The 24,255-nt window shown below is 42.6% G+C and overlaps 1 pseudogene; it reads left to right on the forward strand.

The window, feature by feature from the left end:
• Window positions 1-6,368: 6,368 nt before the first annotated feature.
• On the forward strand, window positions 6,369-6,517 carry LOC123942806 (annotated as a pseudogene).
• The last annotated feature ends 17,738 nt before the right edge of the window (window positions 6,518-24,255 follow it).

The raw sequence follows: 24,255 nt of genomic DNA on the forward strand, positions 1-24,255 counted from the left end.
AGCCTAGTAAGTAATGGGATGAAAGCTGGGACCCAAATCTTCATCCTTCTAATCCACTGCACTATCCTGTAAACAACCTTGGGCCCTTATGAGATATGAAGAATAACTTTAAGTAAATTATTGCATTAGTAGCATTTTAAAAATTGGAATCACACCTGTTACCATTGCTAGTTATTCCATGTTGTTAAAGTTTTTATGAGCATCCTCACACACACATACAAGATTTTAATTTTGGCAAAAAGAGCAAGACAGGGGCGCCTGGGTAGCTCAGTGGGTTAAGCCTCTGCCTTCGGCTGGGGTCATGGTCTCAGTGTCCTGGGATGGAGCCCCACATCGGGTTCTCTGCTCAGCAGGGAGCCTGCTTCCCCCTCTCTCTCTGCCTGCCTCTCTGCCTACTTGTGATCTCTGTCTGTCAAATAAATAAATAAAAATCTTTAAAAAAAAAGGAGCAAGACATTTTTTAAATTGGGGTCACTGTGAATCATTATTATTGATTTTAAAATACCTCCAATTTTAAAAATGCTTTCAAAATGGATTAGAGGTTGATTATCTTCTACAATTCTAATCCTCTTCTACAATAGCCAAATCCATTAAACTTTTAGCAGATGTTCAGCTAAACATCCAGACCTGTGCTCGATAATTCCATAAATTAATTCAATTTATTAAATATATGAAAATCTGTAGACTCCATACTGAAATCGGTTAAGCTTAATGCCATCCTAGTCAACGCTAGAGAGAAACAAAAATGATTAAGTGGTTAGGTCTGGGGCGCCTGGCACAGTCAGTGAAGCATCCGAGTCTTGGTTTCGTGAGGTCACGATCTCAGGGTCTTGAGATGGAGCCCCGAGTGCATCTCCGCACTCAGCGGAGCGTCTGCTTCAGATTCTCTCTCTCCCTCAGGCCCTCATACTCGTGCTCTCTCTCTTACTCTCTCTCAAAAATAAGTTAGTAAATCTTTAAAAAAAGAAATAGTGGTTAGGTCACTTCCCTGTGAGAAAACTTAGAGAAACAGGTTATATATTACCTGGAGAAACAATATTGAATGAAAACTTTAAATTGGCTTTGCCTGCACTTGCTAATACAGTTCTTATGAGTTCTGTTCCTTTCCATTGTTCCTACTAACACTAAGCTTACAGAAGCTAAATAGTAATAAAATGCATGTTATGTAATAAATTTGTAGAGATGGTCAGCCCTGATAGTGATAAATTCCCATATCACTAAAATAGGTCAGGGAGGTCAAAGTCATTTTCTCCAGGGTAGGCATCGTTGCGTGCAAGCCATCCTGACTTCCGCTGAGCTGAGGGATGTTGACACAGCCTGGAAAGTCACTCAGAGCAGCTCAGGGTGGTGACTGGAAGCTCAGACACCGAAGCCAAGCCTGGGTTCGCTTTCTCCATGCATAAGGTGGTTTGCCTTTGTAATTAGGAAACAGAACCGGCTCATCAGTTGTTTTATTTTTGAATGTGGGAGAGTGGAAGACCTACAGAAGGAAACACACTTGGAGACGACTATTCCTCTGAAAGTTATAACAGGGACGGGACAAGTGGCATTTTTGTATCATATCGAAATGTGACGGTGCCGTAACCATCAAAATGTTACTGAGACCCACTCCTTCTATCCTAGAAGACTTCCATTGTCTTATCATGTTGTTAAAATGTGTCAACCACAACAGCCACATTTTTTCATCTGTAATCTTAATATTCTAATGCTTCACTTACTATGAAAAACGGGCACATTTCTAGTTTGTTTACAGGTGAATTACAGAAAATTTTTATATATATTCTAGAGGTCAGTAGCTGTAGCCATGTATCTCAATTTATTTAGCACACAAGCATTCTGGAGAGGCCCAGGGGGTTTAATTTCCCAGACCAATTAGCACTTATTGTGTCTTAGCAATAATTCCCAGATTTAACCAGAACCAACCTTCTCCTCTCTCAACCTTATTTTAATTATAAATCTATTAAACTTCATATCACTAAACTACAAAGGTAAATATCCTCCAATTCAGAGGGAGAATTACAGGCACCAACCCAGTGTTATTAACAGTATTTTTCACTGTTACAAATCAAGTGTCATACAGTGAAAGATACTGTTAATAACACTGGGTTGGTGCCTGTAATTCTCCCTCTGAATTGGAGGATATTTACCTCCGTAGTTTAGTGATAGGAACTTTAATAGATTTGTAATTAAAATTTGGTACATTGATAGATTAGATGATATTTTGTGTTTTTCATAAGCCATAAAAATAGAAATAACCAAAATATGTGACTTAGAAGAAACAGTAATGACACTATAAGTTTGCTTATAAATAAAATCTATGAAGATACTAGAGTTTGAAACTTTAAGATAAAAATATCTTGGTGATAATATTTGAACAGTTTTAAGTCTTTTCAGGAAGAGAGTCCAAGTATGAATGACTTTTTCTCACTATATGCATTTATAATTGTTGTAAGTATGAAGCATTTTTATTTGTGCTACTGTATATATTGTCTTCATTTTAGATTATATTGATATCCATACTTACCACTAGGTGTCAGTAAAACTCTAAGGTAAAGTTAACTTGCCTCCAGCTTCACTTGATAACCACCAAGAGACCTTGGGAGACGGAGTTCAAACATACATTGTATTCCTTGGAGACTCTAGACTCACACTGAATATTTTATCTTTCCCTAAACTCATCTGCCAGCTCTGTAGGGATGCCAGTGGACTCCACCCTATATCTCAGACCCTGAAAATGGTAGTTTCAGAACAGACCTTAGCTGTCATACACCCCAGTCCTCTGCCCAATACAGTATGTTTGATGATCATTTAGTACTCATTTAATCACTAAGGGTGGGGCTTTCACTTTATGAGAAGCTCTAGAATACCAATTCTATCTTATTTAATTTTGTCTCCCCAGGCCCAGGCTGTAGTAAATAAATGCTTAGTCAATTATATTGTTGGATAGTTCTCATTTTTAGAAATGTATCTTCTTCTGAGTCAGAATGTCCCATTATAGCCTATGCTTTTTTGTCATAGTCATGCCATTTGGTAGGAGTATGATGCAAGGAAACAATGATTTTATTGCATATCAGCGTTCTCCTACATTCCAATAAGTTTTTCCTTTCTTCAAAGTTTCTGTTCTTGGAATGAAGTATCACCACTCTTCCCAGTTATTCCTCATACGGCGTAGTTTCAGAGTTTCCTCACCATCCATCCTAGTTACTGTTACCTTGAAACTCCTCTATCTGTTCAGCGTCATTTTAAACCTATTTCCCAGAATTAGGGGGACTACTGTAGATGTAATCTGACTCAGCAGGGAGTGCTGTGGGACTGCCCTCTCCCATGATGTGGGCAGCACCTACTCACTTCCAAATTCAGATATCTAGAAACCTCATTTTTAAAACATAGGAGAAAAAAAAAATAAAACATAGGAGAAAAAAAGCCAACATGATCTGTATGCAGTTACTATGTCCCACACATTGCAGTGGACCATCCAAAGCTACTTCAAAATATTGTTAACCCATTCAGCTATTTGATTATTAACTCCACAGCATATTGGAAGTAGCATATTAACAAGGAAAGAGGGACTGCTCTGGGAAGACCCATACGCTAACTTTTATAAGAAAAAGGGAAAAAGGGGATAGCTCAAAAAGCACAGCATTCTGGAGCCAAAGTTGAATGTTCCTCAGCATGCCCTGAAGACATCATTATACTACAGCACAGTACAGAGATTACTGTTTATGGAAGAAACACTTCTGGAATGGTGGAGACCACTGGAAATCTACTCCTTCATAAGGGCAAGGAGAACACGGGCAAGAATTGTCAAAAATCGACATTTAAGAACTCTGGAGATTAACCAAAAACTTAAGACAATGAAGAACATTTATTCAAGAAAAATGGCTGAATCTCAGTAAAAACACTAAACCTTGTGGCATTATAACTTGCCCTTCAACTCACATCTCCTTCCCAGTTCGTTGATAACCATGAAAACCAACAGACTTAGAACCACAGTAACTGAGAAAACCAGCAGCCTATCAGCCATTAAAATGGAGCAAAGTGGGCTTAGAGCTCCCCAAAAAGCCACATCCTCAGAACATTGTCAATGTTTGACCTGTCTGGCAGCTCCCTAGAAAATTCCATTAACAGGGCTTATCTTTATTTGACCTGACTCAGAGCTTGCTCAGTGTGGAAAGTCCTAACACCAAGGCATTCGTAATTTAAAAAAAAAAAAAAAAATCAGCAGTTGTTTAACATCGCAGCCCCCTGAGGCAGAAGTACCTGTTGGAGCAAACAGCAAACTTGAAGCGGAAACCTGGGGAATGATATGACCATAGAGAGATTTGAAAAGTTTCAGTGTATTACTGAGAATATATATATATGTAGGGTGCTTTGTATGGCTGTGTGTATGCCCCGGAAAGGCCAAGAGGAGGCCCTAATTTCTCATCTCTGGCTGACCTTGAGGCTCTGCACAAGGAGCTAAGTCAGGGTTATAAACCGCCAAACTATTGAAGGCATGTCCCAACCTACATAGAAGTCCCTTAGCAAAGGGTGAAAGACTTACCGGTTCAGGGCATTGAAGGAAATCTCTGTCTAATCATTAGCAGACCAAGTAAGCTAACCGAGCAGAGACTTCAGAGGTAGCAAACAGCAAAAAATCCAGATTTCAGAGAATTTATTCAGGAAGGCCATTAAAGAGACAAACAGCAACAACAATAAACAGCAACAACAACAAAATCCAGGTTGGAGGGGCAGAACACAAATCTGATATCCAGAGTTGCCATATTTTCATTCTTTAAATTGTCCAAATATCAATCAAAAAAAAAAAAAACATACAAAAAAATAGGAAAGTATGGCCCATGCAGAAGAAATAAAGCACTTGATAGAAACTATTCTTAAGAAAGTCCAAATCTTGAACTTATTGGACAAGGCATTAATCAACTAGTATAAGTATGCTCTAAGAACTAAAGGAAACCATGTCTAAAGAATTAAAGAGAATGATGTCTTACCAAATAGTGGGCACCAAGAGGTTAGAAAACTTAAAAAAGAGGCAAATAGAAATTCTGGTGTTGAAAATCTCAATAACTGAAATAAAAAATTCATTACAGAGTCAATAACAGATTGGAGCTACAGAAGGGTCAATGAAATTGAAGTTAAGTCAATTGGAAGAATCCACTCTGAGGAGCAGAAAGAAAAATGAATGAAGAGAAATGAACAGAGCTCGGAGACATGTGGGACACCACAAATATACTAACAGACACATAAGGGGAGTCCCAGAAGAGGACAAAGAAAAGAGCCGAAAGAACATTCAAAGAGGGACGTCTGGGTGGCTCAGTCGGTTAAGGTGCTGCCTTCAGCTCGGGTCATGATCCCCGGGTCCTGGGATCAAGTCTGGCTTTGGGCTCCTTGCTCAGAGGGAAGCCTGCTTCTCTCTCTACCTCTGCCTCTGCCTGCTTGTGCGTCCACTCTCTCTCTCTCTCTGACAAATAAATAAAACCTTAAAAAAATTTTTTTTTTCAAAGAAAGAGGGGCTGAGAATGTCTTCAATTTGATGAAAAATGTTAATATTTATGTCCAAGAGACTCAATGAATCCCATGTGGGATAAACTCAAGAGATCCACAATTACACACGTCATAGTCAAACTGTCAGGAGACAGAGGCAGAGAATCTTGAGATCAGTAAGACAAAAATAACTTATATACAAGTACTCCTCAGTAAGATTAACAGTTCATTTCTCATCAGACACCATGGAGGGCAGAAGACAATGATCATATTCAAAGTACTAAAAAAGAAAAGGCTACCATTCAAAAAGTCCAACAAAACCGTTCTTAAAAATGAAGGAGGAAATATGGGATGCCTGGGTGGCTCAGTCAGTTAAGTGCCTGCCTTCAGCTCAGGTAATATATCCCAGGGTCCTGGGAATGAGCCCTGCATTGGGATCCTTGCTTGGCAGGAAGCCTGCTTCTTCCTCTGCCTGATCAGTCTGTTCTCCCTGCTTGTGCTCTCTCTCTACCTCTGACAAATAAATATATAAAATCTTAAAAAAAAATAAAGAAGGCAGAAATAGTCTGTATAGACCTATATCTATTAAAGAAATCGAATCAATAATAATTAACTTTCTAAAACAGAGCACTAGGCCCACATAGGTTTACTGGTAAATTCTACCAAACATGTAACAAAGAAATTATACCGTTCTCTACAATTTCTTCCAATGACAGAGGAAGGGGAATACTTCCTAATTCATTCTATGAGACTAACATTATTCTAACACCAAAACCACCCAGACCATACAAGAAAACTACAGACCAGTATCTCTTATAAACCTAGTTGCAAAAAATCCATAATGATACTAGAAAATTGAGTACAGCATGTATTTAAAAAAATTATTTAGCTTTGCGCAGTGGCAGTATCATAGCCAATGAGGTTTATCCGAGGCACGATTATTGCTAATTGGAAAAAAATTATTTACCATGACCTCAGTGAGATTTAACTCGGGTATACAAAGTTAGTTTTTAACATATGAATATCAACTAATGGAATCCATCACATCAACAGGCTAAAAAAGAAAAATCACATGATTGTATCAATAGATGCAGGAAAAGATTTTTACGTAATTCAACATATGCCCATTTATTATTTAAAAAAAAAACACACACAACTCTCAGTAAACTAGGAACAGAGTAGAAACCTTCAACTTGAGGAATAAAAAGCCACAAACTAACATCAAAGTGAGAAACTAGAACCTTTCTCACAAGATCAGGCACAAAGCAATGATGTCCCCTATAACCCTTCCTTTTCAATATCATACTGGGAGTCCTAACTAATGTGATAAGACAAAAAAAAGGAAATGAAAGGTATACAGATCAGGGATGAGGAAATAAAACTGTCTCTGTTCACAGGTGACATGATTATCTACGTAGGAAATCTGAGTCTGGACTTCTGGGGAAGAGGACACAGTAGGAGGACCCTAGGCTCACCTCATCCCACTCATCAACTAGATAACACTCACCTACATATAAATAACCCAAAAAATGATCTGAAACTGGCAGAATGAAGTCCACAAATAAATGTAGTAAAGACAAAACACTGAAGATGGTTGGAAAGACAGAGAAGTGATCAGAAACTAAATGGACTCACAGGACTATCCACAGGAGGGAGAGATGCCATGGGCATGGAAAGGGGAGAGAAACAGACCCCCACATTGGGAAGTCCACATGGCGAAGATGAATCTCTATAACATTTGGCTTTGAAAACCAGAGGGACAAGATTTCATGAGTCCTTATAACCAGTAGGATTTAAAACCTGGAATTTTTAAAAAATCAGCAGGGTTGGCTCTCAAAGAGCCAGTAGGCAGAGAAAACTGAGTCCCTGCCCTTAAATAGATGGCACCACAAACAGCCCATGGAGATACAGCATAGAAGAAGCGGTCTGAAAACCCATACAGGAAGGAAAGTATTTATTAATGTCAACATGTGTCCCAGAGCGACAGAAGCCTCTGGGGTATTCATCAAGGAACAAAGGAACTGGCAAGCACCTTTTCCTTCCCCTGCCCCCCAGTGTGAACATACAGTCACTTGTAGAAATTGCTACCTAACTGGCTAGCACTGCTGCCCATTCTCTCTGCCCAGGGCTTCCACTAATCCACCCCTCCTGAGATGGTCCATCTCAGACCCTGCATTGCACAGCCCTGCCCACAGTGGAATGGTGGCAAGCAAAGGTTGCTAGCACAAGGGCCTGACAAAACTCCCCAACTGTGCTTCCTCAAATCTACTCTCTCTGATGCACTCTTGGCCAAAGTCCAAGGCAGTGTCCCAGGACTGGCCTTGCACAAGCAGCCCCCACAGTGGCCAGCACCACTCCAAGTGACTCCTGCCCTAGGATGAAGGAAAGATAATCATACCCAACACCAGTCAGATGGAGCCCCAGCAGTGGGCTGGAGGCAGATATCTGGTCTGACTACAGGCCCCACCCACCAATGAAAGCTTCTCAGGGACGACAGAAGGAAAGTGCCCTACAGTTTATAGAGCTCTACTGCATATTTGGCAAATGCCCAGTCTGACTCACCTCAAGCCCAAGGCAGTCCGGACTGACCAATTAACACCACAGGAACTGAACACTGTCTTGAATACAGCTGTCTTTCCTAACACAGAGAAACAGATACAGAGAGTTAGACAAAATGAGGAGACAGAGGATTATGTCCCAAATGAAAGAAGAGGATAAAATCACAGGAAAAGACCTAAGCACAATGGAGATAAGTAATATGCCTATTAAAGAATTTAAAGTAGTGATCATAAAGATACTCACTGCGCTCAAAAAAAAAAAAAAAAGACATCAGTGGAAGGAGGACATCAGTGAACCCCTTAACAGTAAAATAAAAAGAACCAATCAGAGACAAAGAACACAGTAAGTGACATTAAAAATACACTAGGTGGAATAAATAGAGTAGATGAAGCAAAACAAATCAGTGGCCTGGAGGAGAGAGTAATGGAAAGTAAGCAAGCTGAGCAGGTGAAAGAAAAAAAATTATGCAAAATGAGAATAGATTTAAGGAACTTAGTTAGACCATCAAGCATAATCACATTCACATTACAGGGATCCCAGAAGAAGAAGAGAAAGAAAAGGGCACAGGAAATTTGTTTGAAAAAAAAAATAATAGGGGCACCTGGGTGGCTCAGTTAAGTGTCTGCCTTCAGCTCAGGTCATAATCCCAGGGTCCTGGGATCAAGCCCCACATCAGACTCCCTGCTCAGTGGAAAGCCTGCTTCTCCCTCTTCCACACCCCCTGCTTGTGTTCCTGCTCTCTCTGTCTCTCTTTCTCTCTGTCAAATAAATCAATAACATCTTTTTTTTTAAGAAAAGGAAAGAAAAGAAAAAAGAAAGAAAAAAATAATAGCTGAAGAATTCCCAAATCTGTGGATGGAAACAGAAATCTAGATCCAAGAGGCACAGAAAATCAACCCAAGGAGGTCCACACCATGACACATAGTAATTAAAATGGCAAAAAGTAGTGATAGAGAATTTTAAAAGCAAAAAGAAAAGAAAGGAGTTGCATATAAGGGAAACCACAAAAGGCTATCAGCTGATTTTCAGCAGAAATTTTCCTGGCTAGAAAGAAGGCATGATATATTCAAAGTGCTGAAAGGAAAATATTATATATATATATATATATATATATATATATATATATATATATATATGCAGGCAAGAATACATACTCTATCTAGTAAGACCATCATTCAAAATAGAAGAAGAAATAATTTCCCAAACATTCCCCAAAATCACCACTAAGCCAACCCTCCAAGAAATGTTAAAGGGACCCTTTGAGTGGAAAGGAAAGATCATAAGCAAGAGTAAGGAAAGTAAGAAGCACAAAATCAATAAAAATAACCTATATCTGTAGAAACCAGTCAAGGAACTCACAAAACAAAAGGATATAAAGTATAACACCATATACCTAAAACATGGGGAGGAGAGGAGTAAAGAATGGGTTCAAACGTAAGTTTGAACTTATAAACTTAAACTTATAAACTTATAAACTGCTATACACATGTGATATACAAACCAAATGGTAACTGTAAATCAAAAACCAATAATAGGGGGCACCCAGGGGCTCAGTCAGTTGAGCATCTGAGTCTTGATTTCAGTTCAGGTCATGATCTCAGGGTTGAAGATCAAAGTCATTACATGCATCTTTTCTAACCACAATGTTATGAAATTAGAAGCCAATCAAAAGAAAAAATCTGGAAAGAACACAAATACACGAAGGTTAAATAATATGCTACTAAACAATGAATGGGTCAACTAAGAAATCAACAAAGAAATAAAAAAATACATGGAGATGAATGAAAGTGAAAAGCCAGCAGTCCAAAAACTTTGGGAGGCAGCAAATGTTGTTCTAAGAGGAAATGTTATAGCAATACAGGCCTACCTCAAAAAGCAAGAAAAATCTCATGGGGCGCCTGGGTGGCTCCGAGGGTTAAAGCCTCTGCCTTCGGCTCAGGTCATGATCTCAGGGTCTTGGGATTGAGCCCCACGTCGGGCTCTCTGCTCAGCAGGGAGCCTGCTTCCTCCTCTCTCGCTACTTGCTTCTCTGCCTACTTGTGATCTCCTTCTGTCAAATAAATAAATAAAATCTTTAAAAAAAAAAAAGCAAGAAAAATCTCAAATAAACAATCTAACTTTATGCCTAAAAGAGCTAGAAAAAGAACAGACAAAATGCAAAAACCAACATAAGAAAGGAAATAATAAAGATTAGAGCAGAGATAAACAAAATAGAAACTAAAAAAACAATATAAGATACCAACAAAACCAGAAGGTGATTCTTTTAAAAATCAACAAAATTGATAAAACTTTAGCCAAATTTGTAAAGAGAAAGAGAAAGAGATGACTCAAATAAACAGAATCAGAGGAGAAATAACAACCAATGTCACAGAAATACAAAGGATAATAAGGGAATATTATGAAAAATTATATGCCAACAAATTGGACAACTTATAAGAAATGGATAAATTTCTAGAAACATATAACCTTTCAAAATTGAATCAGGAAGAAATAGAAAATTTGAACAGACTGATACTAGCAATGAGATTAAAACAGTAATCAAAAAAACTCCCAACAAACAAAAGTCCAACACAAGATGACTTCACAGGTGAATTTTACCAACCATATAAAGAAGACTTAATACCTATTCTTCTCAAACCATCCCAACAAATAAAAGAGAAAGGAAAATTTCCAAGTTCTTCTTATGAGGCCTGCATTACCTTGATACCAAAACCTTATAAAGGCACTACAAAGGTACCTGGGTGGTTCAGTCAGTTAAGTGTTCAACTCTTCATCTCAGCTCAGGTCTTGATCTCAGGGTCATGAGTTCCAGCTCCCCATCGGACTCCACGCTGGGCATGGAACCTACTTTAAAAAAAAAAAAAAAAAAAAGAACGTAGGTCAATATCTCTAAAGAACACAGATGCAAAAAATCCTCAATAAAACATTAGCAAACTGGGGGCGCCTGGGTTAAAGCCTCTGCCTTTGGCTCAGGTCATGATCTCAGGGTCCTGGGATCGAGCCCCATGTCAGGCTCTCTGCTCAGCAGGAGGCCTGCTTCCTCCTCTCTCTCTGCCTGCCTCTCTGCCTGCTTGTGATCTCTGTCTGTCAAATAAATAAATAAATCTTAAAATAAAAAAAAAATTAGCAAACTGAATCCAACAATACATTTAAAAACTCATTCACCGTGATTAAGTGGAATTTATTCCAGGATGCAAGGATGGTTCAATATTTGCAAATCAATCAATGTGATACATCACATTGATAAGAGAAAGGATAAAAACAATACGATTATTTCAGTAGATGCAAAAAAAGCATTTGATGAAGTACATCCACTCATGATAAAAACCCTCAACAAAATAGGTTTAAAGGAACATACCTCACCAGAATAAAGGCCGTGTATGAAAAACCCACTGCTAACATCATATTCAATGGTAAAAAACTGAACATTTTCCCCTTAAGATCGGAAATAAGACAAAGATGTCCATTCTCACCACTTTTATTCAACATAGTACTGGAAGTCCTGGGCATGGCAATCAGACAGAGAAAGGAATGAAAGGCATCCAAATTGGTAAGGAACAAATATAACTTTCACTATTTGCAGAATACATGATAATATATATAGAAAATATAAAATATTTTTATAATATAAAATATAAAAGATTCCACAAAAAAATTATGAGAACTGATAAACGAATTCTGTAAGGTCATAGGAAGGTCATAGTAAGGTCATACAAAGTCAATGTACAGAAATCCTTTGCATTTCTATATGTTACTAATGAAGCAACAGAAAAAGAACTTAAATTATATATATAAATTATATATATATATAAATCATATATATATATGACTTAATTATATAAGTCATTAAAAAGAATGAGATTTTGCCATTTGTAGCAATATGGATAGAACTAGAGAATATAGGGGTGCCTGGGTGGCTCAGAGGCAGTGGGCCTCTGCCTTCCACTCAGGGCATGATCTCACGGTCCTGGGATAGAGCCCCACATCAGGCTCTCTGCTCGGCAGGGAGCCTGCTTCCCCCTCTCTCTCTGCCTGCCTCTCTGCCTACTTGTGATCTCTCTCTCTGTCAGGTAAATAAATGAAATCTTAAAAAAAAAAAAAAACTAGAGAATATAATGCTAAGTGAAATAAGTCAGTCAGAGAAAGAGAAATATCACACGGTTTCAGTCATATGTGGAGTTGAATAACGAAACTCAGAAAATTAAAAATAGAGCTACCCTATGACCCAGCAAATGCACTACTGGGTATTTGCTCCAAAGATACAGATGTAGTGAAAAGAAAGCACACATGCACCGCAATGTTCCTCGCAGCAATGTCCACAATAGCCAAGCTGTGGAAAGAGCTGAGATGTCCTTCAACAGATGAATGGATAAAGTTGTGGTCCATGTATACAATGGAATATTACTCAGCCATCAGAAAGGAGGAATACTTCACTTTTGCATCAACATGGATGGGACTGGAGGAGATTATGCTGAGTGAAATAAGTCAAGCAGAGAGAGTCAATTATCATATGGTTTCACTTACTTGTGAAACATAAGGAATAGCATGGAGGACATTAGGAGAAGGAAGGGAAAAGTGAAGGGGGGGTGGAATCAGAGTGGGAGACAAACCATGGGAGACTATGGACTCTGAGAAACAAACAGGGTTTGGTGGGGAGGGTTGGGGTATGGGTTGGTCCAGTGATGGGTATTGGAGGGCACATATTGCATGGAGCACTGGGTGTTATATGTAAACAATGAATCTTAGAACACATCAAAAACTAATGATGTACTGTATGATGACTAACATAACATAATAAAATTAAAAAATTTTTTAAAAACACAGATGAACAAAGGAAAAAGAGAGAGAGAGAGAGAAACCAAGAAATATTCTTGACTCTAGAGAACAAACTGATGGTTACCAGAGGGGAAGTCGGGGGAGGGGGATGGGCAAGAGAAGTGATGGGTATTAAAGAGTACACTTATCCTGATGAGCACTGAGTAAGGCACAGACTTGTTGAATCATTGTATTGTATACCTGAAACTAATCTAACAATGTATGTTAACTATACTGGAATTAAAATGTAAGACTTATTAAAAAGTTAAAATTTTAAAAAGAAAGAAAAATTGAGTCCCCAAAAATCTCTGAAAATTAATAACTGACTATAGCAAGGTTGCAGGGTAAAAGGGGAATATATAAAAGTCCATTTTTTTCTATATTCCAGCAATTAACAAGCAGAATTTGAAATTAAAAACACAAAACCATTTATGTTAGACCCCAAAATGAAATATTTAGGTAAAAATATAACAAAATATGTACAAGATCTATATGAGGGAAACCACGAAAGTTTGATGAATAAAATCAAAGAAGAAATAAACTAATGGGGAGACATTCCATGTTGATGGATAGGAAGGCTCGATATTGTTAAGATGTCCATTCTTCCCAAATTGATCTACAGATGTAATGAAATCACAATCATAATCCCAGCAAATTATTTTGTGGATATCAATAAACTGATTCTAAAGTTTATATGGAAAAGGAAAAGACCTATAGTGACAAAACAATTTTAAAAGATGAGAACAAAGTTGGCGCTGCCCAAGTTTGAGACTTTCTACAAAGCTATACTAATCAAAATAATGTGGTAATAACAACAGAATCGACAATAGATCAATGGAGCAGAACAGAGAACCCAGAAATAAACCCACATAAGTACAGTCAACTGACCCAGCAAAGAGCAAGGGCGGTATAATGGAGAAACAATAGCCTTTTTAGCAAATGGTCCTGGAACAACGGGACATCCACGTGCAAAAAAATGAATCTAGACACAGACATACACTCTTCAACTTAAAATGGATCAAGACTTAAATGTAAGATGTGAAACTATAAAACTTTCTTATAACATGAGAAAACCTAGTTGACCTTATGTTTGGCAATGCCTTTTTTTTTAAGTTTTTATTTATTTATTTGAGAGAGAGAGATTGAGAGAACAAGTGGGAGGAGGGGCAGAGGGAGGGGCAGAGGGAGAAGCAGACTCCCCATGGAGCAGGGAGCCCAGTGAGGGGCTTGATCCCAAGACCTGAGATCATGACCTGAGCCGAAGGCAGATGCTTAACTGAGCCACCCAGGTGCCCTGGTGATGAGATTTTAAAGATTTTATTTATTTGACAGGTATATCACAGGTAGGCAGAGAGGCAGACAGAGGGAGAGGGGGAAGCAGGCTCCCCACTGAGCAGAGAGCCCGATGCTCGATCCCAGGACCCTGGGACCCTGAGGTCATGACCTGAGCCGAAGGCAGAGGCCCAACCCACTGAGCCACCTGGGCGCCCCTGCTGATGAGATTTTAATACAACACCAAAGGTATAATCCATGAAAGAAAGAATTGATAAGCTGGACTTCATTAAAATTAAATATTTCTGCTCTGCAAAAGGCACTGTCAAGAGAATGAAAATAAAAAGCCAGACTGGGAGAAAATCCTTGCAAAGACATATCTGATAAAAGACTATTATCCAGGGGCGCCTGGGTGGCTCAGTGGGTTAAAGCCTCTGCCTTCGGCTCAGGTCATGATCTCAGGGTCCTGGGATCGAGCCCCGCATCGGGCTCTCTGGCTCCGCGGGGAGCCTTCTTCCTCCTCTCTCTCTGCCTGCCTTCTGCCTAGTTGTGATTTCTCTCTGTCAAATAAATAAAATATAAAAAAAAAAAGACTACTATCCAAAATATACAAAGCACTCTTAAAACTCAATAAGAAAACAACCTGATTTTTTAAAGTAGGCCAAAGACCCGAGCAGACATTCCTCCCAAAGGAGACATACAGATGCCAAATAAGCATATGGAAAGACGTTCCACATCATATGTCATCAGAGAAACGGAAATTAAAACACCGATGAGATACCACTGCCCACCTACTAGAATGGCCAAAATCCAGAACACTGAAAAAACCAAATGCTGACAAGGATGTGGAGCAACTCTCTTTCACTGCTGGTGGGCATGCAAAATGGTGCAGCCAATTTGGAAAACAGTTTGATGGTTTCTTACAAAACTGAACATACTCTTAATATATGACCCGGCAATTGCACTCCTTGATATTAACCCAAAGGAGTTTAAAACTTAGGTTCACGCAAAAACCTGAACACAGATGTGTATAGCAGCTTTGATTGTATAACAGCAATGATTGACAAATTGGAAGCAAACAAAATGTCCTTCAGTAGGTGAATGGATAAATAAACCGGTAGATTTAATTGGCTTTGCATTTTCCCATCTTATTTGGTATTGTTTATAAACAGTACTTAAAGTGCAACCATTGACTTAACAATGTCCTACTATTGGTTGTTAAGGAATTTTAGGCTCTAAATACATACGATGCTAATTGCTTTCCAGAAAGACTGGACTAGCTTTTTACCCTCCCATCAAGGCCAGTGGAATCTGGATAAGTTATATTTTTGCCTTCTTGTGATAAATCATCTGTAATGCTAAACAACAAATAGGAATTTCCCCCTCCAGGAATGACAGAATAAGACTTGACTGGAAGACTTCCCCAGAAAAGAAGTATAAGCCATGGACACGATCCAAAAAACAAATACCTCAGTGAGGAGGAGAGGAGGGGAGCTGTGGCAGGGAAGTTCCCAGGGAAGTTTGTGGCTTCGTTTTCAGGACTCAATGTAGTCCCCGCAGAGTACATGGTCTTGGAGGAGCCGCTAACTGAAAACAGCAGTCTCTTGGGCCGGAAAAGCCTGAAACTATGGAATCATGGCCACTGAACAGAATGGAGGAAGCGTGAAAGGGAAAAAGCAGAAGAGGGTTTCACCAAAGTGTCCCCCCGCATGTCTGGGTGACCCCGACCCACGCATGTGGGAATCAAACGCAGCAGCATATCTAAAGACGAAATATCCAAACCGAGCCTGGCGCTGTCACCCCAAAAAATAGATTTTGCAATTCAAGCAGACAAGATTATTGCCTGCCGAAACAAGAGAAACAATGATTGTGAGAGAAAAGTAACAGAATCCAGAATTTCCACAATTTAACATCTATTATGTCCAGGCTACAATAAAAAAAATTGCCAAATCATATGAAGAACCAAGAAAATAGGACACATTCTCAAAAGAGATGAAAATCAACAGAGTCCAATGCCAGGATGTTCCAGATCCTGGGAGTAGTGGACAGTGATTCCAAACAGCTATTATAAATCTCAATGGGGGCGCCTGGGTGGCTCAGTCAGTTAAGCATCTGCCTTCAGCTCAGGTCATGATCCCAGGGTCCTGGGATCGAGCCCTACATGCGGCTCTCTACTCAGCGGGGAACCTGCTTCTCCTTCTCCTGCTTCCCCTGCTTGTGCTTCCTATTTGTGAAGTAAGTAAATAAATAATCTTAAAAAGAGAGAGAGAGAGAAAGAAAACTCTTCAATGAAGTCAAGTAAAATGCTTTCAATGAGTATAAAATAAGAAATCCGGGAGAGAAATAAAAATGATTAAAGAAAGAACCAGATGAAATTCTAGAACTGAAAAATAATAGTATCTGAGATTTAAAAAAATCGTTGGATTGACTTATTAGACAAAGAGATGACAGAGGAAAAAGTAAGCATCCTTGAAGAGAGGTCAATAAAAATTGTTCAGCGTTCCTCAGTTCCTCAGCAGAACAGAGGACAAGAAAGAAAAACATAAGATGGTGAATGAACACCAAGCAGCATAAACAGGAAAAGTCTTTCGCCACGACACTTACATCGTCCAGCTGTTGAAGGTCAAAAATAAACAGCAAATCTTGTGAGTGGTAAGAGGGAAAAACCACGTTACATCCTGGGACACAGCAATTAACAAGGGAATCCAGCTGAGAAGCCATCCAGGCCAGAAGAGTATGGATCAACATTTTTAAAGTGTGAAAATAGCAATCAACCTGAAATTCTACATCCTTCAAGAATGAAAATGAAACAAAGACAATTTCAGATGAAAGAACACTGAGAATTCATCACCAAGAAACCTACATTACTGGAAACGCTAATGTTTCAGGCTAAAAGGAAATGATGCCAGATAGAGTTGGATCCTCAAAAATAATAAGAAGGATGAGAAGGGATAAATTATCTGGAGACATGAAAACATGGGTTTCTTCTCTCCACTCTTTCCCCTTTTAAATTCTTAAAAGTCAAAGTTGTTTAAAGGAAAAATTAAAAAACAACTTTGTTTTCGATAACCCAAAGTTAAGTGCTATTTATTCAGCAAATGAGCATCTATGTGGACAAAGGATATACTCACAGTGAGCCAGGCACCGTATCAAGCCTTTTCCGTGCACCCATTTCAGTTGCCACAGTAGTCCTGTAAGATAAGAATCCTCTTTTACGTGAGAGGAAACGGAGTGTGTGAGGACCCAGGGACATGCATAGCAGAGCTCGTACCTGATCCCAATTCTGTCTGACCTCAAGCCCCCGCCCTCAATGACTTTCACCCTCCTGCCTCTGGAAGAACCAGTCCATCTGGTCTAGAAGTTGTGAGACACACCTGGAAATGCCCTGTGAAGAGTCAGGAAAGACATATAGAGAAGAGCCTGCGGTGTTAGCAAGAGGAAAGACTGGAGAGAAGCAGGGAAAACCTCAGTGAAGAAAGGGGGATTTTAATAAGCCTTGAACAGTGGTTAAGCTTTGTCCTAGCATTCAAGTAGGAATAAGCAAATCATTTTGGGGAGGGAGCATGGAGTTAGGAACCCTATCAGACTGACACCAATATTTCATGCTGGAAACGGGTGTGAAATTGGTTTAGAAGGGACGCCTGGGTGGCTCAGTGGGTTAAGCCTCTGCCTTCCACTTGGGTCATGATTCAGGGTCCTGGGATCGAGCCCTACATCAGGCTCTCTGCTCAGCGGGAAGCCTGCTTTGCCCCTCTCTCTGCTTGCCTCTCTGCCTACTTGTGATCTCTCTCTCTCTGTGTCAAATAAATAGATAAAATCTTTATAAGAAAGGAAAGGAAGGAAGGAAGGAATAAATAAATAGGTTTAGAAAAGTGAAATGAAGCCAGACTAGAAAATCCGGACTAATTTGCGACTACATGGATGGAACTAGAGGATATTATGCTTAGCGAAATAAGTCAATCAGAGAAAGACAACTATCATATGATCTCCCTGATATGAGGAAGTAGAGATGCAACGTGGGGGGCTTAGGGGGTAGGAAAAGAATAAATGACACAAGGGACGTCTGGGTGGCTCAGTTGTTTGGACGACTGCCTTCAGCTCGGGACATGATCCCAGAGTCCCGGGATCGAGTCCCACATCGGGCTCCCAGCTCCACAGGGAGTCTGCTTCTCTCTCTGACCTTCTCGTCGCTCATGCTCTCTCTCACTGTCTCTCTCAAATAAATAAATAAAATATAAAAAAAAAAGAATAAATGACACAAGATGGGATCGGGAGGGAGAAAACCATAAGTGACTCTTAATCTCACAGAACAAACTGAGGGTTGCTGGGGGGAGGTGGGGTTGGGAGAGGGGGAGGAGGTTATGGACATTGGGGAGGGTATGTGATATGTTGAGTGCTGTGAAGTGTGTAAACCTGGCGATTCACAGACCTGCACCCCTGGGGCTAATAATACATTATATGTTTATTAATTAATTAATTTTAAAAAGATTAAATCTACCAAAAAACATTAAGGAAAAAAAAAAGAAAATCCGGGCTACGAGGTAGGGTATAGACACGTATGTGCGCACGTGTACGGACTGGTATGTAAGCGTGCGTGCACACGTGCATGCGTGTGTGTATCATATTAGTCCTTTTCCAAACCCCAGACGCCTCGCTCCTTATAACCCCTCCCCTTTCCTTCACATCCTCGTCCGGATGCAGGTGCCCTCCCGTTCCCACCTCCTGCTGGCTCCTCGGTCCATGGAAATCTGGATTTTGTCTTCACCGCCCCCCGCAATGGGTCACACTGAAGTCTCCAGTGGGCTCTCAAGTTTCAGATCCAGAGCGCGTGTCTCGCTGACTGCCACAGTCATTCAAGTTCCTAACCACCCCAGTTGGAAGCGGAAGTTCCCGTTTCTCAGCTTCTCTGCGTGGGTCGGCTTCCTGTGCTCTTCTTCCTTTCTCTTAAGTCGGGTTCTTGCGGGTTCTGGTCTCTCATGGTTCACGTAGCCTTACTCCTCCCTCAGCCTTACTTCCCCATCAGCACCCAGGACTTCAGCCCGCCTAGACTCTGATGAGACCCCAGTTCTGAGCTCCCCATCTATAGCTGGACGGCTCTGTCCAGAGCTGGGGGGAAGCTGAGATTTTTCTCTACTTCCTGCCGGTTTCAGGGATGTGGTAAGAGACACACAGATCAAGGGCAGTACATTAGTCACAGCGATGGCTGTCCCCAGGGCGTCAGCAGTTTTGTGCTGGTTCCTGGAAGCCCAGTTCCCACCTGGCAAACGAAGGAGGCCAGGTGAGCCTTGGACATGCAATGGATCGCCTCAGAGGAGAGGAGCCCCGAGCTTGGAGAATGCAAGTCTTTCCCTCTCTTCACTCCAGAGGGAGATGCTATCCTTTTCTTCAAAAGGTCAAGTTTCTTCAGGTGGTTTGCTACACAAACATGCCTGAAAACATAGTCTGAAAGGAAGGGCAGTCAGTGCCGTGCTCTCAAGATGTGCAGAAACTCAAAAGACTTACGGATATGGTTTCTCAACAAGGTCCATTTCACTAGCCCACTGGTCCTTTAAATTTGGTGCACAGTGAAACCAAATTCATTATCATGTTCCAAACCGGGGCCTTTCTGACTTCCCTACATTGGGTTAATGGTACTACAGTGATTTCCTTACTTCTATATATCAGTATAGGCTAAAAGCCAAAAAAAATACTTACAAAATAAACCCAAAAATCTCAGTGGCTTAAACACAACAAAACTTTATATCACTCCTTTGCAAAACCCAGTTCAGATGTTCCTGGGAAAATGACTCTTCTAGGCAGCTCCCTTCCAAAAACTAAATGAAGTCCACAGCCTCCTCCTGTCTTATGGCTCGTCCATTTTATGGCTTCAGAGCCTCTTTGGCATAACCCCATGAGCAGTGGTTCAACCCAGCAGGGTCCCTTCTCTTACCATCTTCCTCTGGAGCCTTGCGACGGCCTGCCTCGTCTCACATCCCGTCACTTCTGCTGCAGAAATCCATGAAAACTCCTGTCTGATTGTGTCATTTGTCCCCTGAAAATCCTTCACTGTCTTACCATTTTGTACAAAGTAGAAAGTCCAAAGTCCTTAACAGAACGTAAAGGCTCTCTTTGATCTGGTCCCTTCCTGTCTTTCCGGCCTCACTGCCATGGTTATCCCCCACGCACCCTCTGTTCTTACCACACGGAATGACTAACATTTCCCTGAGTTTTAGGTGCTCTGCTTTACTTCCCGACCTTTGCACCTGTTGCTTCTCTTGCCCACAGTCATCCCTTCCACCATCTGCCCGCTCCCCACACACCACCCCCCACCCCCGCCACACACGTGCCGTTTGCCTACGTAGCAAACTTCTCATCCTTATATACTTAAATACTCCCTTGGAGCGTCCCTTCGTTAGGGCTCCAGCATCCAGCACCACACAGACCACACCTGAAGAACACTTGGGGTGGGGGGGAAACTTAGAGACAGAAGTATCAGCGCCCAGAACTTCCCCATTCCGCACCACGACCAGGGAGGGCTTTCGGGGACTAAGCGGAGCTGGCATTAGCCTCTAAGAGAAGACACTCAGCCCTGCGTTAGTTCGTGCATATGAGCAGCTGCCCAGTCGTGTAAGTACTAGGCTCTCCCCTGGCATGAGCGGAGTCTGGGGCCCACGCCCTGCACTGCCTCCCAGCCCTGGTCTGCGGCTCAGCCTTCTATCAGGACTGACTGTCCTGCCTTAAGCATTCAGCTGTAGCCAATTTCTGCAGAGCAGAGTCCAGATTCCAGCGGGCCCTCGTGTTCCACAGGAGGCCAGCTCCGTCTCCGGGAGGCCAGTCTTCAAGGATGAGTCCTGGACCAACGGACCTCACCTCTCAGTTCGCCTCCCTAAATTCAAAGGGCACCTTATCCCACCAGTATTTCACCATTTCAACCACAGGGACAGAGTCCAGTCTTGACGTCACTCTCAGGAAGCACAGCAGGACGGACCACAAGCCGTCAGATCCAGACCCCGCACAGCAGGACGGACCACAGGCCGTCAGATCCAGACCCCGCACAGCAGGACGGACCACAGGCCGTCAGATCCAGACCCCGCACAGCAGGACGGACCACAGGCCGTCAGATCCAGACCCCGCACAGCAGGACGGACCACAGGCCGTCAGATCCAGACCCCGCACAGCAGGACGGACCACAGGCCGTCAGATCCAGACCCCGCACAGCAGGACGGACCACAGGCCGTCAGATCCAGACCCCGCACAGCAGGACGGACCACAGGCCGTCAGATCCAGACCCCGCACAGCAGGACGGACCACAGGCCGTCAGATCCAGACCCGGCCGCAGAAACAGCGGTCACGGGGTCAGAGCCGGCTCAATGGGAGCAGCTGCACAGAGCCCACCGCTTCTAGGGGCTCCGAACTTGATGTGATGCTCTGCTGTCCCTGTCTTGAGATTTTTAGTGTTTTAAACAGGACCCCACGTTTCCATTTGGCGCTAGGCCCACAAATTAATATAGCCAAGCCTGTCCGGCTGTTCCCCGGGGTATCTTAAACAGCCATCCTCCTCACTCTGTATGAAGGACACTGGTTTTCCTGCCTCACCACTGGTGTTGGCGCGTAGCTGACACGACGTGTGGGCCAGCAGGCAGTCACACGCTAAGCAGGCCAACGGCAAGTCTGGAGGGATCCTGTTGTCTAAAATCACCCCGGTCCCCGGAGGCAGGCCAGTCGCTGGATCTCTGTGGTCTGGGAAGTCTCGCCTGCTCTTTTGCCAACTGTCACTAACAGACCGGTATCGCCTCCATCCAAGAACGAGGTCACGTGAGAAACCGTAGTGCCTCCCATATCCCACCGGAAGTTTGCTCGCTCCCACGGGGTCAAGGACGGCCGTCTGGACAGTGCCGTGTATAACCACAGGGACCAGTCAGTGGCCGTTCTCCCCAGCCACAGGCACGGCGATGCCAGGGGAACAGGCTCCCCATGGTCTGCAGCATCGCCCTCAAGCCCCCTCCGATGGCATTTCTTGTCATCCTGGTGGGATAAGGATGGCCACTTGGCCCAGAGCCAAAAGCCCACGGCCGGCAGTTGGTCTCACTTCACCATTAGCCGCTGTCACACGGGGTTAGCAATGTTAGTGAGCCCGTTCCTACCACTAGTCTTGGTCTGTAAGGACAAAGATGTGCTTTGCATTTGAATCCCCAGTATTCACACGGCGGGCATCAGCCGCTGTCCCCTTCCGCAGGCTGGATTGGCCAGATGGTGCCAGCCCTGGGTTGAAGGTTAACTGAGCTACGACATCAAATTCACTTCGTTTCACTGTCTTCCGCTGACCATTAATTTGCAGGACCCGTGCTTAAATCTCACATCAACTCATCGGTCACATTTTTAACGAACAGTGGTTGCCCGAATGACCCATGCCTTGTTCACTTGCGTCCAGCTAGGAATGTTTTTGCGTCAACCTGTTCTTCATGCCTTTCCCACGGCTTTGGTTTTTCCTGAGTTTCTAATATTCAGGTATGTGTTTTTATAAGCCGAATCAACAAGATACATTATTTCAGATGCTGTTACTAACATCACCTGAAAAAATTCCTTTCAAAAGTAAGTTTGTCGGGGCGCCTGGGTGGCTCAGTGGGTTAAGCCTCTGCCTTCGGCTCAGGTCATGATCTCAGGGTCCTGGGATCGAGCCCCGCATCGGGGTCTCTGCTCAGCAGGGAGCCTTCTTCCCCTTCTCTCTCTGCCTGTTGCTCTGCCTACTTGTGATCTCTCTCTGTCAAGTAAATGAATAAAGTCTTTAAAAAAAAAAAGTAAGTTTGTCAAATCGGTGAACCCATGCTTTATTTCTCTTAGTTACTTTGTTGGATAAAACTAAGTTATTCAGAGCTTTGCAGGCCAACTTATAAAATGCCGCCTGGTCTAGTTTCTGTAATAGAGTCACGCAGCAGGAGGGCCAACAGGACTCTGTTCTCGGAGCTTAGGTGCAGACCTAAAGGCCAAGAAGAATGCGGCAGGCGGTGGCCGCTTCCCTCGGAAAAAGGCATCCACAGTCGGGCCCAGGAAAGGCTGCCAGGCTTCGCCCTCTGAGGCTTGTCAGGGAGTTGAGACTCCTGGGAGGGCCTGTTTGGGAGTCCCCGGTGTGCTATGCAGGGTTGGGGCCGGGGAGAGTCTTCCCGCAGACCACTTACGAGTGTGACCAGTGTTCCTCGGAGCTGGAGCTCGGGTTCCTGAAGGGTTTATCGCAAACTGGGAAGAAGTATGGCCACACAATAAAGAACGGATTGATACACCATGTCAGAAGTGGCGAGCTCCTGTAGCAAGAGCACTGAGAGCCCTTGGGACAGTCTAGGACAGGACCCACCGCTTGTTGCCACCAGCCCCCCGACCCACAGCCTGCTGACCCGGGGCACCTCAAAGCCAGAGTGCCAGCCCCAGCTCAGCCCTGGTACACCAGGCGGCCCGCAGCGGCAAGCACCCGGCACAGCTGACCCTTGAACAACATGCAGATTCGGGGGGCGAATTCCCCCCAATCAAAAATCGTGTATAACTTTGGTGTCTTTAATAGATTTTATTTATTTATGAGAGAGAGAGATAGCAAGAGAGAGCATGAGCAAAGGTGGGGGTGGCCAGGAAGAGGGAGAAGCAGACTCCCCACTGAGCAGGGACCCCGACACAGGACTCATCCCAGGACCCTGAGATCATGACCTGAGCCAAAGGCAGACGCTTAACCGACTAAGACACCCAGGCGCCCCTCCGTGCATAACTTTGACTCCCTAAAAACTTAACTACTAATAGCCCACTGCTGACCAGAAGCCAAAAACAGAAACCATCAATTACTTTGTGTGTTTATGTATTAAATACCATATTCTTGCAATAAAGTAAACTAGAGAAAATATTATAAAATTGGACAGAAATGCCCTTTACGGTACTGTACCATATTGGAAAAAAACCCGCGCATACGTGGCCCTGGATGGCGGAAACCCACGCAGGCTGTCCTCCCCAACCAGCCCTGGGCCTGCTCAACACGCAACCTTTAATGAGTGTGGCTTCAAAGGAACCACAGCCAGCTACCTCACGTGATCTTCGAGGAATTCTGGAAAGTTCTCTTTTAGAGGAAAAGCCCAGATCGCCCACCCACTGTCCAGAGGGGCCTGACAGCCC

This window comes from Meles meles, chromosome 5 (genome assembly GCF_922984935.1).
Source record: "Meles meles chromosome 5, mMelMel3.1 paternal haplotype, whole genome shotgun sequence".
In the NCBI taxonomy this organism is placed as follows: Eukaryota; Metazoa; Chordata; class Mammalia; order Carnivora; family Mustelidae; genus Meles; species Meles meles.